We start from the raw sequence: 14518 nt of genomic DNA on the forward strand, positions 1-14518 counted from the left end.
TTTTTTAATTTGTTCATTAATTAATTCTAATATTTTTCCATACAATAAATTACAAATCTGAATTTTTAGTCAATTTAAATAATAATTATTGGTTTATTTCAGTTTGATTTAAATTATCAATGCTTGAACGAAGATTAGCTTATAAGATAGGGTTCTAGACTGCCCATGTCGCATAAATGTCCCATATGCAAAAACAATAAGCTGAGAAAAACGCAAAACAAATTTGTCCCACACGTGGTAAGTTTTCACGAAAAAAAAAAACAAATTTCCTCCTTTCAAGAACAAAGTACTAAATGTTGCAGGCTCTTTTGAAAGAGCACACAATTTTGAAACAAACTTCATCAATAACTGAAGAGTGATGAAAATGCATATGGGACATTTATGCGATCTGGGGCAGTAGAGCTCTATGAAAAATTTTATGTATAAGAATAAAATACACGAATAATAACTATTTCTTATCACTTTTTTTTACTGCAACGAAAACAGCATGGAAAAACAAAAGTGCTCGGATCGGGCTCAAATTTTTTCTAAGGGTTCCCTTGCCGAAATAATTAGAACCGTATTTTTTTGTTTGGCCATTAGAGTGACCTACGCCGTGTTAGGGCGGTCCAAAAAATGGCTATTTTCATCGATTTTCGCAAAAACCACTTATTTCAAAAAATTATATCTTCGCGTCATTTCATCCGATTTTAGCTGTCATAGACGCAAAAGAAAAGTGATAAGTTGATCTTTCAAAGAAAAATAATAAGAAGTTTCAAAAATCTAGCCCAACATATGAAAAGGGCGTATGAAACATTAGAATGACGTTTTTACGTTGTTGCGTCTTTCAATTACGAAATTTTTGGTACCCAGACATGTAAAGGTCATCGCTGAAATTTTAAAGTTATCGCAGTTTTAGTGAAAAAAGTTGATTTTTTGCTGATTTCGTCATTTTCCGGTTTTTGCGCGCGGCGCGTCGAAAAACACATATTTTATTTTCAAAAAATCATATCTCGGAATCCTGTGAATGATCTCCTCCCATTTTTTAGTATGTTATGTAAAAATGTCCGGGGAATCCGATAAAAATATTTTCATGTCCCATATGCATTTTCATCACTCTTCAGTTATTGATGAAGTTTGTTTCAAAATTGTGTGCTCTTTCAAAAGAGCCTGCAACATTTAGTACTTTGTTCTTGAAAGGAGGAAATTTGTTTTTTTTTTCGTGAAAACTTACCACGTGTGGGACAAATTTGTTTTGCGTTTTTCTCAGCTTATTGTTTTTGCATATGGGACATTTATGCGACATGGGCAGTCTAGAACCCTATCTTATAAGCTAATCTTCGTTCAAGCATTGATAATTTAAATCAAACTGAAATAAACCAATAATTATTATTTAAATTGACTAAAAATTCAGATTTGTAATTTATTGTATGGAAAAATATTAGAATTAATTAATGAACAAATTAAAAAAAATAAATTAAATTGACTTGTAGATCTTAAGTTAGAAAATACCAAAAAATGCTATATCTTAGAAAGTTTCCTATTTATTTTCAATAAAATTATTATAATTAAATAATTATTATATTAAAAAAATATAATATTTAAAGCAATATTCTCATCTTTTATGTAAGATTTATATATTATTATGCTGCTGTCATAAATTGGCAAAATATCAACTATTTTTGGAAAATATTTGATTCTCCGAAATTTTTATTTCTTTATTTATTTTTTAACATAAACGAGTTCAGCGACTCAAATTAAGTCTAATTTGAGAGGTTGATTGCCTGTTACTCAGTCGTTGTATATTTTATATATTTCGCTATCGTTGTATTAGTCATAATTAATAAAAGTTAAATATTCTAAGACCATTTGAAAACATACTTGTGGTCATATTTTAACTCAGAAAAAAAACCAAAAAAGTTTTTTTTGTGATTGATTATCTGATTTGATATTTAAGCGCAAACTTTGGATTGTCATGTTTTAAGACTGAAATATTAGTTTAGTTTGAAGAACGAAAAACAACTTTCCTAAAATCGTTCAACTTCCCGAGCAGGTGTAAATAACTGTCAGGAATTCAGGATTTGCTATTGAAATACCCAGAATAGCTGATACACTAACACAAAATAATAACAGAGATTTGTTCGAAAAAAACTTTTTCTGTTAACAAAAAATATTACAAAAAAAATTAGTAACGGAGAGAAATATGTTTTTTTAAAAGGTAAAAGGTGTTTTGAACAGGCATTTTCCGGTCCCGTTTGTGCCCCCAAACAACCCCCCAAAATTTGGGAGCGATTGGGTTTGGCCCGGCTTTCCGCAAAGCGATTCAAATTTGTATGGAAATTTGTATAAGAAATCTCTCTTTGGTCCATGAAAATTTGTCATAAAATTTCTCTCAGTGTGTGTTTTTTTGGAATTGCAAAAAATGTTGTATGGAACTCGTTGCAAAACTTGATTTTTTCAGCACTCTTCGTATTTATCCAACTCGGTGAACCTCGTTGGATAAATGTACGACTCGTGCTGAAAAAATCCTCTTTTTGCAACTTGTTGCATAAACTTCTATTATCGTTGAGTTCAATAATATCAACAATTTGTAAGCCAAATTTTAGGACCCAATTGAACCCGGAAAATATTTACATTCCATTTGTCTGTGCTCTACCTAACGTCCACACAAGTGAGGAAAAGATTTTCATGTAAGTCAGCAAAAAAAAAGCGAAACTTATATGTCCGACAAGCGCTGTCGGCCGCTCGACGATTTCGGTTTGATTTGGTCGTACAGTTTTTGCCTGGGAGTGATTTTACCCCTCCTTTTGAACTGCGAAGGACAAGCAGCACTGATTTCGATTAAACGATTCCCTCTGTGGAACCGTTGGCCAAGCTTCGTTATCGGTCTTCCGGTTTCGGCTTCAGGGTTGAGCAAAAATCTCTGAAAAAGTTGCTAATTATCTTCTTTTCGTTTTCCTTTTTTGCTGAATTAATCTTTTCCAGTTATATAGGCAGACTTAACTGATTGGTTGATTGAAGAGTTTTGGTGATCTGCTGGTTCGCATGACTGGGTTTTAGTTACTTTTTATGTCTTTGGAAGAAGTTTAAGATAACATGCTATGAAGCTTACTAATTTGCTAGAAATCTTTTGAAGCAACAGGAAGCCTTCAGTTCAGATTAAACTCTAAATTTTCTTTCTTCAAAAAGTGCAGCGTATCTCGCGTTGCATCAACAGGAAGAGCATCCAAGATCCGGGAAAAATTCCAAGTTGTGGGAAAACGATCGTTAAAATCACGTTAACTCGTTCTCTTCCTACCTACTTCTCGTAACTTCCTCGGCCAACTTTCCGGACAAAAGAAAATCCCCAGCCCCGAGTTGGAAAATGGCACAAAAAATTACATTCCACCAGGCATTATCGTTCTTTTCTTTCCTGGCGAAACGGGCCACGCGGCATCGAGGACATCATCAAAACGTGCAAATAGAATGTGAAAGAAAATTACATGCATTCACGCGTTCCGCCTTTCTTCGCCACCCCCTTCAGAATTTTCCCGCAATTTTTCCATTTTCCTTGCATCCTTGCAGATTAAATGCAATGACAACACGGGACTTAAGCAAATTATAAACTTTGCCCATAAAAGCCAGTCCGTGGCGCGATGGTGAAAAGAAAAAAAAATCGAGTCAAGTTCTCAACAGAAACAAGTCAGGTGTGAGAGGAAAAATGAAAGGGGGAGGGGCGGAAAAGTGGTTCCGAAACTATACTTTTCCTGTTATGGTTTGCAATTTCGGGTAAACGAGTTTTCCACACTTTTCTCCACACCCTTGCGCAGGTTGAGCGGTGGCGGAACGTGGGGTTTTTGAGCTTTGAGACTCGCTTTACGAGCAACCTGTTCCGCTCCGTGTCGACGGGAATGATACGCCCCGTCGTCGTCGAGAAAGTGGTCATTTCCGGGGTGATTTTTTCACTATTTTAGCCAACACTGTTGTTAGTTGGTGGGTTTTCGAGAAAAGGGCTGCCAGTCAGTTGTAACGTGACGGAAGAGTTGCAAGCTTAATTTGATGGATTCAAATTCATTCATCTTTTGAACAATTCTGACTAAATGTGTGGTACAACCAGCTAAGAGGGGAATGCGAATACGAATAAACCAAAACTGAAACACAGTATTCAAATAAATAATAATAAACACGTTTTTCAATGCTGAGCATTATGTGCTTTGTACTAAAAAAAAGATGAATAAGCCCCCGTAGCTTTAAAACAAATCGTCACTATCGTGCTAACTTGTCGCACGTGAGCAATTCTCTACCTAAACCGGAAATGGATTTTATTTGTATTTTTTTTATTTGGCTCAAACTTTGTGGGGGCCTCCCAAGTAACATTATTTGTCACCGATGCTTAATCCAGACAAGTTTGAAACAAACAAAATGAGTAGATACGACTAATGTGTAACCTTTGGCGTGACTGAAAAAGCGCAATTTGGAAGCTGATTTGAAACATCTTTCAAGTTAAGAAATTTGTTGAAAAAATGTTGTCAAAATGTTTCGATTAAGTTGTCAAAATAAGAAATTTTGTAAAGTTGTACCAGGTATGTTATGTTTAAGTTGCAGCAATTTTATGTTAACACGTTGATTTCAGTGTTTACTTGAAGTTAAGTTATTCTGTCAGATATTTCTGCCCCTCAACAAATGCAAAACATATTTAGGAATATTGATGTCTCAATTATGTTTTTGCTGATGATGAAAAAAAATTACAAGTTCGAAAATGGTTTTCATTCCTTCTTCGGAACAGTATCTTATTATGGTAGTTATAATGGTCATTAAACATCTGATTCAACTGCGAATTAACTTTCTTCGAACGAAATTTAATTATGCTTTAAATTTTTTTACGGGCCTTATTTTTTAAGGATATTTTGCCTTGAAAAATATTTCAAATTGCTGGTCAGAAGAAAACCTCAAGCATTGAATAATGTAATTCATTTCAAACCAAACTTAATCAGTTTAATTGCATAGTTCTGATACAATTTAATTTGTAATCATCAAAAAATTACAAGAATGAAAGAAACAGCATGGTCTCCATCGAAAACAGGGTCAAATCGAGGCATCAATTTAAAAAAAATATAGCAAAATAATTGTCTATCTAAACTGACACATTTAATTAATCGATTATATTTTCTATGCGCAAAGAAATTTTGAATTGAAAGTATTTACAATTAGATTAGAAATAATTAAATATATTCAACCAATTTTAAACCAATTAAACCTTCAGAGACATATTTTTGATCATTATTAGTCTGTGTATCTTTAAATTCCGAAAATTATGAAGACTTCATACTAAAAGTATTTTCTACAGTATTTCAAAGTAAAAAACATTCGGATTGCATGACAAAATCATTATCGTACATCTTAACACGACCCTTGATACGACCCTGCTGTTTGACATTTTTGCCAAGTTTCAGTTTGCTGCATTTTTGTTGAGATAATGTTTTTGGAGCATCTCAACAAATGTTTTGTTATGTTGCAAACAAGTGTTCACATTTTGTCCGTCTGTAGCGGGAAGTGTCAACATGCCAAACGTTTTGGGTTAGTTGTGTTGAGCAGTTCATGTTTTCGTTAGATTAAAAATGATTTGTGTCGTGCAGACTGAAAAAAGAAAGAATTGCCGACCGGAAATGACTATTACGCAGCTTTCGCCAGTAAATCCGCTAGACACTTTGGATTGTAGGTCTTTTGAAAGCGCATTGTTGGGCACAAAAACGTATAAAAACACTTTTTTATGTTCCGGTGGTCGATCCCCCAATTCTGGAGATCTTCTCTGAGTTAGGTTTGAGGGAAATATGCAGGTTCGTAATCGTCAGACTAATTTTGCAATGCATCGTTGTCGGAATCTATTGCAGACGTCAGGCTGAATCAGGGGTTGGGATGAATCCATCCGCTAGTCATTGAAGGTTTTGGTTTCTGTATGCTGTTCAATGGGGTCTGTATTTATGTTTACCAGTTTCGCCTTTTTAATACGCTACATTTCGCTGGTTCTTATGCCAGATTTCGGAATTCGAAAGCGATTATGAACCTTTCCTTTTCTTCAAAGACGAACGGACATAAACTAAATGAATCAAAACAATCACGCATTACGTAAATTTGTTTGGCTAATGAATGTTACCGCTACATATTCACAACATAGTTCTAACTAAATAAAAACAATCGGAAAGTTGTCAAGTTGTTACAAAAATAACTTAATGATAACAAAATATGTTACAACTCATAAGCTTTTTCAGTTTCCCAGAAGGCAAGGAGAAGGTCAAAGACACTCATTATATTTTGTTTCAAATTAGTTGTCAATAAGTGTCACCCACAAAATCCAAATGGTTGTAACAAATGTAACTTTTTTACGCCCCTGATATAACAAAGTTTGGACTTAGCCATTTGAAACATGTTTCGCGATGCTACTTGGGCTTCCCTATGACCAAATAAGCTTTTTTGCGTCATTAGTTCACCCATACAAGTCTCCATACAATGTTGGCAGCTGTCCATACAAAAATGGTATGTAAATATTCAAACAGCTGTAACTTTTGAGTGAATTTTCTGATCAATTTGGTGTCTTCGGCAAAGTTGTAGGTATTGTTGAGGACTTTTGAGAAAAAAAATAGGTACACGGAAAAAAATTGCACAAATTTTAATCAACTTTTTTTTTCACTAAAACTCAATTTCCCAAAATACGTATTTTTTTGATATGTTTTAGGGGACAAAAATCCGCAACTTTTGAGCTATAGAGAAACATGGTAAAAAAATCTGACGCCGAGTTATGATTTTTTGAAAAAATAGTGATTTTTGGAAAAAATCGAAATTTCATGCAAAAACAAGTTTGTCATTATTTTTTAATGCAAAATTGAATTTGCAATCGAAAAGTACTTTACAGATTTTTTGATAAAGGGCTCCGTTTTCAAGATATAGCCACCGAAAGTTTGATTTTAGCGAAATATTTGCAGTTTTTCGATTTTTAAAAATAGTGACCATGAGTGACCATTTCTAAAAATATTTTTTTTGAAAAGTTCAGAAAATTTGCTATAAAATAGTCTAAGAGACATCGAAGATTGGACATCGGGTTGCTGAGATAGAGCCGCTTTAAGAAAAAGAAACACGAAAATTGAAGTTTTCTAAATCTCACCAAAACAACCCACCATTTTCTAATGACGATATCTCAGCAACTAATGGTCCAATTTTCAATGTTAAAATATGAAACATTCGTGAAATTTTCCGATCTCTTCGAAAAAAATATTTTGAAAATTTTTAAATTAGGACTAGCATTTTAAATGGGCGTAAAATTCAATGTTTGGCCGAAATTCGATCATAATTCGATATCCGAAATTCCAAACAAACCTTCGGATAATCGAATCGAATAGAAGGGAGATAGTTAGAGGAAAGAAGACGTTTTTTTATTCAAATGCCAACCAGTAGGCATTTTTTGGGTTGGTCACACCGTTTCCATGTAGATTTTTAAAAAAGTTTCCTTTTCAATAATGCTATAAAAAATAATTTTGTGAAGATTGTTATTTTGAAAGAGAAGATTTTGAAAGTTACTATGTTTCATACAAATATCAGACAAAAAGTGAGCTGATTTAATAAATTGCGTCAAATTGAACATTCGTAATGTTTGTTTACCTAAATCTAATCACTTATAAAAATATTTGTACATATTTCAAGTTATGTAAATACAGTTTCTTCATTTTCTTGAAATATTCCCGATTATGATAACACCCAAATTTAACTTACATGTTTACCCTCGTAATACTTTCGAAACATCAATTGATTAGTTATTACTCAAAATATTATTATTTTTGAAGCAAATCATATGTTTTATCGTGAATCAATTTATTTATTTTTTAAGGTCAATAAATCGTTATTCATGACGAGTTTATGAATATTCTTTCAAACCAAAGCCGTCAATATGAAGGGTGAATGATGTTTATTGATGGTTCTAACAGAAATATTAGCAGTTTTTTTTTTCTTTAAAAAAACACACTTTTTAAGATTTCCCGATTTTGGCAAAATAAAAATCACGTCGCGTTTGCCAAAAACGGGTGGCACTGTACAAAGTTCCAATTGTGATCAAAATTCATTAGAAGTTATATTTTCATAAAATAATAATTTTTGTTGCGATTACAACCAATTTTATAGCAAGATTCATAGGCTTTTCCAAATTTACTTTTCAATTGTTCTACTCAAAATGATTATAAAGCAGAAGAAATATTTGCTATCCGTTTCAAAAAAACATCTGAAACTTGTGAAACTAATTTTAGCTGTTATTAGTGCAAAATTGTCAAAAAAAATTTAAATTTTTTGGACAAATCTTGAAGGAGGGTTGACGTTAACATATGGGTGTCACCCTATCTTGTAATCAAATTAAGTTAAATTTTGACACATACGTTTCCTAGAGCAGCAAATGTTTTAGTTTAAATTAATTTCCAATCAGATTGAAACTTTTTATTTGCTCATAACTTTTCCATCATAGCAATTTACATACAAAAGAGATTCATCTTGCATAAAAGTGATACTTAGCCGGCAGCTGCTCACATGTTGGCGGTACCGTCGATGTTATCTCCGGAATTGTGTCATTTTCCGGAAAAAGTAACCAAAGCATCCCCCGGCCCTTTTTCCGGGTGGGGTCATGTGTGCCGTGCGTAACCGAAACACCATTTACACGCCCTCCAAAACACTCATCATACCCATTCATTCGTCTTTTATGACCGTGTTAAATCATCTTATCAAATTTTATTGCCTTTTGCAAGTTTTTTCCCCCTTCTTATTGCGCGCTGCCTGGTTTAATTTATTGTCTGCTCACGGCTTTCGTCTTTTATGGAGACACCCTCCCTTAGGCCTGAACCCCGACCACCAACTAGAACGACCACCAGAAGTGGCCATCTTGACCCCCTTCGGGGCCAAAACTTCAATCATACAACTGGAAGTGATTCCGACGAAAAAAAAATGTAATGTCGTATGTGGTGTGGCCAACCCAGAAGTGTTTTACGGAGATCACAATCTCCGGCAGTTCTTGAACCGGGCGCGTAGTTGAAGTTTGCCTTTTTATTGTGTTCCGGACCGGAACCGAGAACATAACCTCACCCGATTGTCTTATCTGGCCCGAGGCGACCAATAGTTCGGAAAATTCGCTTTTTTACGACTTTTCCAGCTATCGGTTGGCAAGTGTTGGTTCTTTGAAATATTTTCGGTTTCATGTGAGTGGAATTTGCGTCATTGCTTGAATGTTTTGTAAATGAATTAATTGTCTCTAGACATTCTTAAAATACACTTGCCTAATTTAGGAAAATTCCATTTGCGTCATTCAGTGGGCCACAGTGCATTCATTGTTGTTCCTATTTTAACTTTTGGTATAAAAACCCTCACCAGTGGCCCCAACTTCATCAGTTCAACAAACGGCACAACATCCACCATGAAATCTACTTTGGTCCTTCTGGCTTTGGCTCTGGCCACCATCGTTCAGGCCCAGACGACAGCCGATCCGGCGGCAACCACAGTTGATCCGGCGCTGACCACCGTCGATCCGGCGCTGACCACAGTTGATCCCGCTGCCTCTACCACCGCTGATCCTGCCGCCGCTACCACGGCTGCTCCGGCAGGATCCACCAGACGGCCGCGCAGAAACTCGTCCGAGAAGAAGGGTTCCCGCTCGTCCAAGGAGCAACGTTCCACCCGTGGACGTAAATCCTCCGAGAAGGCCTCCAAGGAGCGTTCCGGAAAGCGCGGTTAAACCGATTGCTGAAGCTAACGAAAACAAAAATGATTTTTTGAGTCAATTTTGGTTTGTTTGGTAATAAATACGTAATTTTGAGAGCAGAAATAACCGTTTTTAATTATTTAGTAGTATTTTTTTTGAATTTATGAATTTGAGCGTACACAGAAAAAAAATCATGGTAATATTACATCTGGGAAGGGGTACATCTTTTATGTCAGAAAAAAAGTGTAATTTTACCTCTGAAAATGTGTAATTTTACCACTTTTCTGTTTAATGTCGCTTTTTCAGTCTGAATTGAGGCAAAATTAGATCATAAAAGATGTGGGTAATTCTCTACCAACTCACACGAAATCGGGAAAAGTTGCCCCGACCCCTCTTCGATTTGCGTGAAACTTTGTCCAAATGTGTAACTTTTGTCCCTGATCACGAATCCAAGGTCCGTTTTTTGATATCTCGTGACGGAGGGGCGGTACGACCCCTTCCATTTTTGAACATGCGAAAAAAGAGGTGTTTTTCAACAATTTGCAGCCTGAAACGGTGATGAGATAGAAATTTGGTGTCAAAGGGACTTTTATATAAAGTTAGACGCCCGATTTGATGGCGTACTCAGAATTCCGAATAAACGTATTTTTCATCGAAAAAAACACTAAAAAAGTTTTAAAAATTCTCCCATTTTCCGTTACTCGACTGTAAAAAATTTTGGAACATGTCATTTTATGGGAAATTCAATGTACTTTTCGAATCTTCATTGTCCCAGAAGGGTCATTTTTTCATCAAGAACAAAATTTTTCATTTTAAAATTTCGTGTTTTTTCTAACTTTGCAAGTTTATTTTTTAGAGTATAACAATGTTCTACAAAGTTGTAGAACAGACAATTACAAAAAAATTGATATATAGACATAAGGAGTTTGCATATAATCATCACGAGTTATCGCGATTTTACGAAAAAATGTTTTGAAAAAGTTACTTTTTGCGTTTCTCTTTGTTTCGTCGTCCGTGTCTGTCACGGGTGACCATGAACAGCCATGATCGATGACGACCAACTTTTACAACACTTTTTTTTCGTAAAATCGCGATAACTCGTGATGTTTATAAGCAAACCCCTTATGTCTATATAAGCTGGTAATTTTTGTTTACAACATTTTTGAAAAATGGTTCAAACTGCAGTAAGTTATGTACAACTATTCTAAAGGAAGTCTCCCTAAACGCATATTTTTAAACAATTGATTGTAAAAATAGTATGACGATAAATTTAACATCAAATGCTTAAGGGTTTTGGAGTTGATAAGTTTATCAAACAATTCATGTATAAAAAATATTTTTTTGAATAATTTTTGAGTGTTTTCTATACATAACAAAAGAAAGAAAAAAGATCTCTTGGAAGTTTTTTGCAGCTCTTTTTAGAAAAACTAACTTAATCCACCTATGTGGTTGATGCCTTCCTCACTTTTTACCAACAATGGGTAATATGAGGGGTTTGGACACATATTTCAGCTATTTCTTGAATCCAGAAAAAAACGTACACACAAATAACTTAAGTAATCATAACTCGAGACAAGGTTGCCAGATCTTCAATGTTTTGTACTCGTTGGAAAAGTTTTTCGATTACCTAACCAACGATGGGTCGGATGGTGGATCCGGACATAGTTTACATATATTTAAGTGAGATCCGGCTTCCAAAAAGTGCATTAATATCACTTAAGTGGCCATATCTCGAGACAGGGTTGCCAGATCTTCAGTGTTTTGGATTCGTTGGAAAGGTCTTTCGATAACCTAACCAACGATGGGTCGGATGGTGGATCCGGACATAGTTTAGATACATTTAAGTGGGATCCGGCTTCAAAAAAGTGCATCAATATCACTTAAGAGGACATATCTCGAGACAGGGTTGCCAGATCTTCAATGTTTTGGACTCGTTGGAAAGGTCTTTCGATTATCTAACCAACGATGGGTCGGATGATGGATCCGTACTTCGTTTACATACATTTAAGTGAGATTCGGCTTCAAAAAAGTACATAAATATCACTTAAGTGGTCGTAACTCGAGACAGGGTTGCCAGATCTTCAATGTTTTGGACTCGTTGGAAAGGTCTTTTGATTACCTAACCAACGATGGGTTGGATGATGGATCCGGACATAGTTTTCATGCATATAAGTGAGATCCAGATAAATGTGAAAACACATTTTTATATATAACTTTTGAACTACTTATCGAAACTTCAAACAATTCAATAGCGATGTATGGGACCCTAAACCAAGTCGAATGCAACCGGTTTGATCAAAATCGGTCCAACCAGTGCTGAGAAAACTTGGCAAGAATTTTGAACACATACATACATACACACACACACACACACACATACACACTAGGGTGGGTACGTTTTTAAAAATGTTCTCGGATCAAGTTTTAGTATGGTTCCCCTTGTAGGGCATGCCCATAGGGACTTTCATGCCAAATATCAGCTCATTTGGTTGTAAACTGGCTGCGCGCATCAGGGTTAAAGTTTAAATGGGAATTACTATGGGAAATTTGAACTTTTTGTTCAAACGCTCCTACAGGTCTGGGAAAATCACGCGCCAACTTCTGGTATAGTCAGGGCTATGGGGAATGTTCTGGAGAACACTTTTCCCGAAGAGAGCATATGGATTCGTTGTCCCTAGACCTGGCGCATCGGCAAACAATCCGATGTCTCCGGAATCAACGGTTTTCCCTCAAAAAGCATCAAATTTTCCTTAGCATGCTATGAAAGCTCGATGAACACCGCGACGCCATACGTCAGGCAGCTACCACGTGGTTGAAATATTTGCAAAAAAATACAAATTTGCTATGCAAAGATTCTGAATTCGACTAAATAATATCAGGATTACTCGAAATAATCATTTTCTAGTAAAAAGAAGGTTTGCAATTAAATATTCCAGCCGTTTCTTACCCACGTGGTAGCTGCCTGACGTATGGCGTCGCCGTGTTCATCAAGCTTTCATAGCATGCTAAGGAAAATTTGATGCTTTTTGAGGGAAAACTGTTGATTCCGGAGACATCGGATTGTTTGCCGATGCGCCAGGTCTAGGGACAACGAATCCATATGCTCTCTTCGGGAAAAGTGTTCTCCAGAACATTCCCCATAGCCCTGACCATACCAGAAGTTGGCGCGTGATTTTCCCAGACCTGTAGGAGCGTTTGAACAAAAAGTTCCAATTTCCCATAGTAATTCCCATTTAAACTTTAACCCTGATGCGCGCAGCCAGTTTACAACCAAATGAGCTGATATTTGGCATGAAAGTCCCTATGGGCATGCCCTACAAGGGGAACCATACTAAAACTTGATCCGAGAACTTTTTGAAAAACGTACTCACCCTAATACACACACACACACACACACACACACACACACACACACACACACACAGACATTTGTTCAGTTTTCGATTCTGAGTCGATAGGTATACATGAATATAGGTCTACGAGCTGTGTTTCAAAAGTTCATTTTTCGAGCAGGATTATAGCCTTACCTCAGTGAGGAAGGCAAAATGTATGTAACTTAATCTAAACATTTTTTTAATTTTTTCTTTGTTTTCTACAATGAGTTTTTGTCAATTTCGCACAACTTTCAAGAACAAAGCTAATTGTTTTACCCACATGCTGGCGAGATACAGGCTTGGGATCAAGTGTCCCCGGGGATCAAGTCTCCCCACTCTCCCCTACATAAATACAACAAATTTGTTTAGGAGCAGCTCTTGAATCTTGAATCTTGAATCTTGAATAAAGATTCAAACATTCATAACTCAATGATCCAAATTCAAATTCCACACTTGTCATCCAAAGAAAATGACAATTTCCTAAATTGAACTTCGTTCTGTAGATTGCAAGACGTTCTCGTTTTGCTTGAGTAAACTTCTGCGAGTTCATCGTACAAGTAAAATGTTTTTTTTTCTGTCCTCCATCGTGATTGAGCAAAATATTGAACTCGAAACACTACAGAGTATGTGGGCCCCATAAACAGTGATGCCAGTTGCTTTTTTTCATCTTGTTTTCTTTTTTATCCAACGATTTTGCAGAAATCGTCTTGGGACTACTGGCGCAGCAAATCCACTTTTCGCGAGATGATAAGGAGAGCAAAGCACTGCTGAGCTGCACTTGAAAGGATTGCAAGTTGCCCGGCATGATTGTAATACTTTCTACAGGATTAGCAAGGATCTCTCTGCTGCGCAGCAATGTCAAGAATCTCGGTTTTACTCGGTGAGTGTATGTGGGATTGTAAATACACTCCGAAATGCTGTACACCGACGTAGAAAAAAAGAAGAAGGAAAATCTGACGAACGGAGATGAAAACGTAGGATGGAAACTGCAATCTTCCTAAAAACGAAAGAGATTTTCATTAAATTTTGCTTTTAGGGTCGATCCCGGCGTTCGGTAAATCTTTTTTTCCCTTCAGTTTTTCCCTTTTGGGGGGGGGGGGTGAGGAAACACCATCAGACGATGTGTATCGCGCGATAAATCAGAAGAAATCCTGCCGGTCTTAAGAAGTTCACATATTTGCTGATGGCAAAGTGAAATGGAGATGGCTCTAGAGAGAGAGAGCGAAAGAGGCTTAGGTCGTCTATCCTGAGCGATGAGGGAAATCGTTTTCCATCTGGTGCATCTTCGATTCTGGGTGGGAAACGGCAGAAATCTCGTTTGTAATTGCAGTTTCGACTTGCTTTTTGCAGGATTTGTGTGCGTGAGTGGGTTTGATGTTTCGGAAGTGGAATTGAAATGGAAGTTTGGGAAAACTTCAAAATAGACGGAAAGAATCATTTTTTAAACTTTTTCAATGTG

Source organism: Culex quinquefasciatus, chromosome 3, assembly GCF_015732765.1.
Source record: "Culex quinquefasciatus strain JHB chromosome 3, VPISU_Cqui_1.0_pri_paternal, whole genome shotgun sequence".
Lineage (NCBI taxonomy): Eukaryota > Metazoa > Arthropoda > Insecta > Diptera > Culicidae > Culex > Culex quinquefasciatus.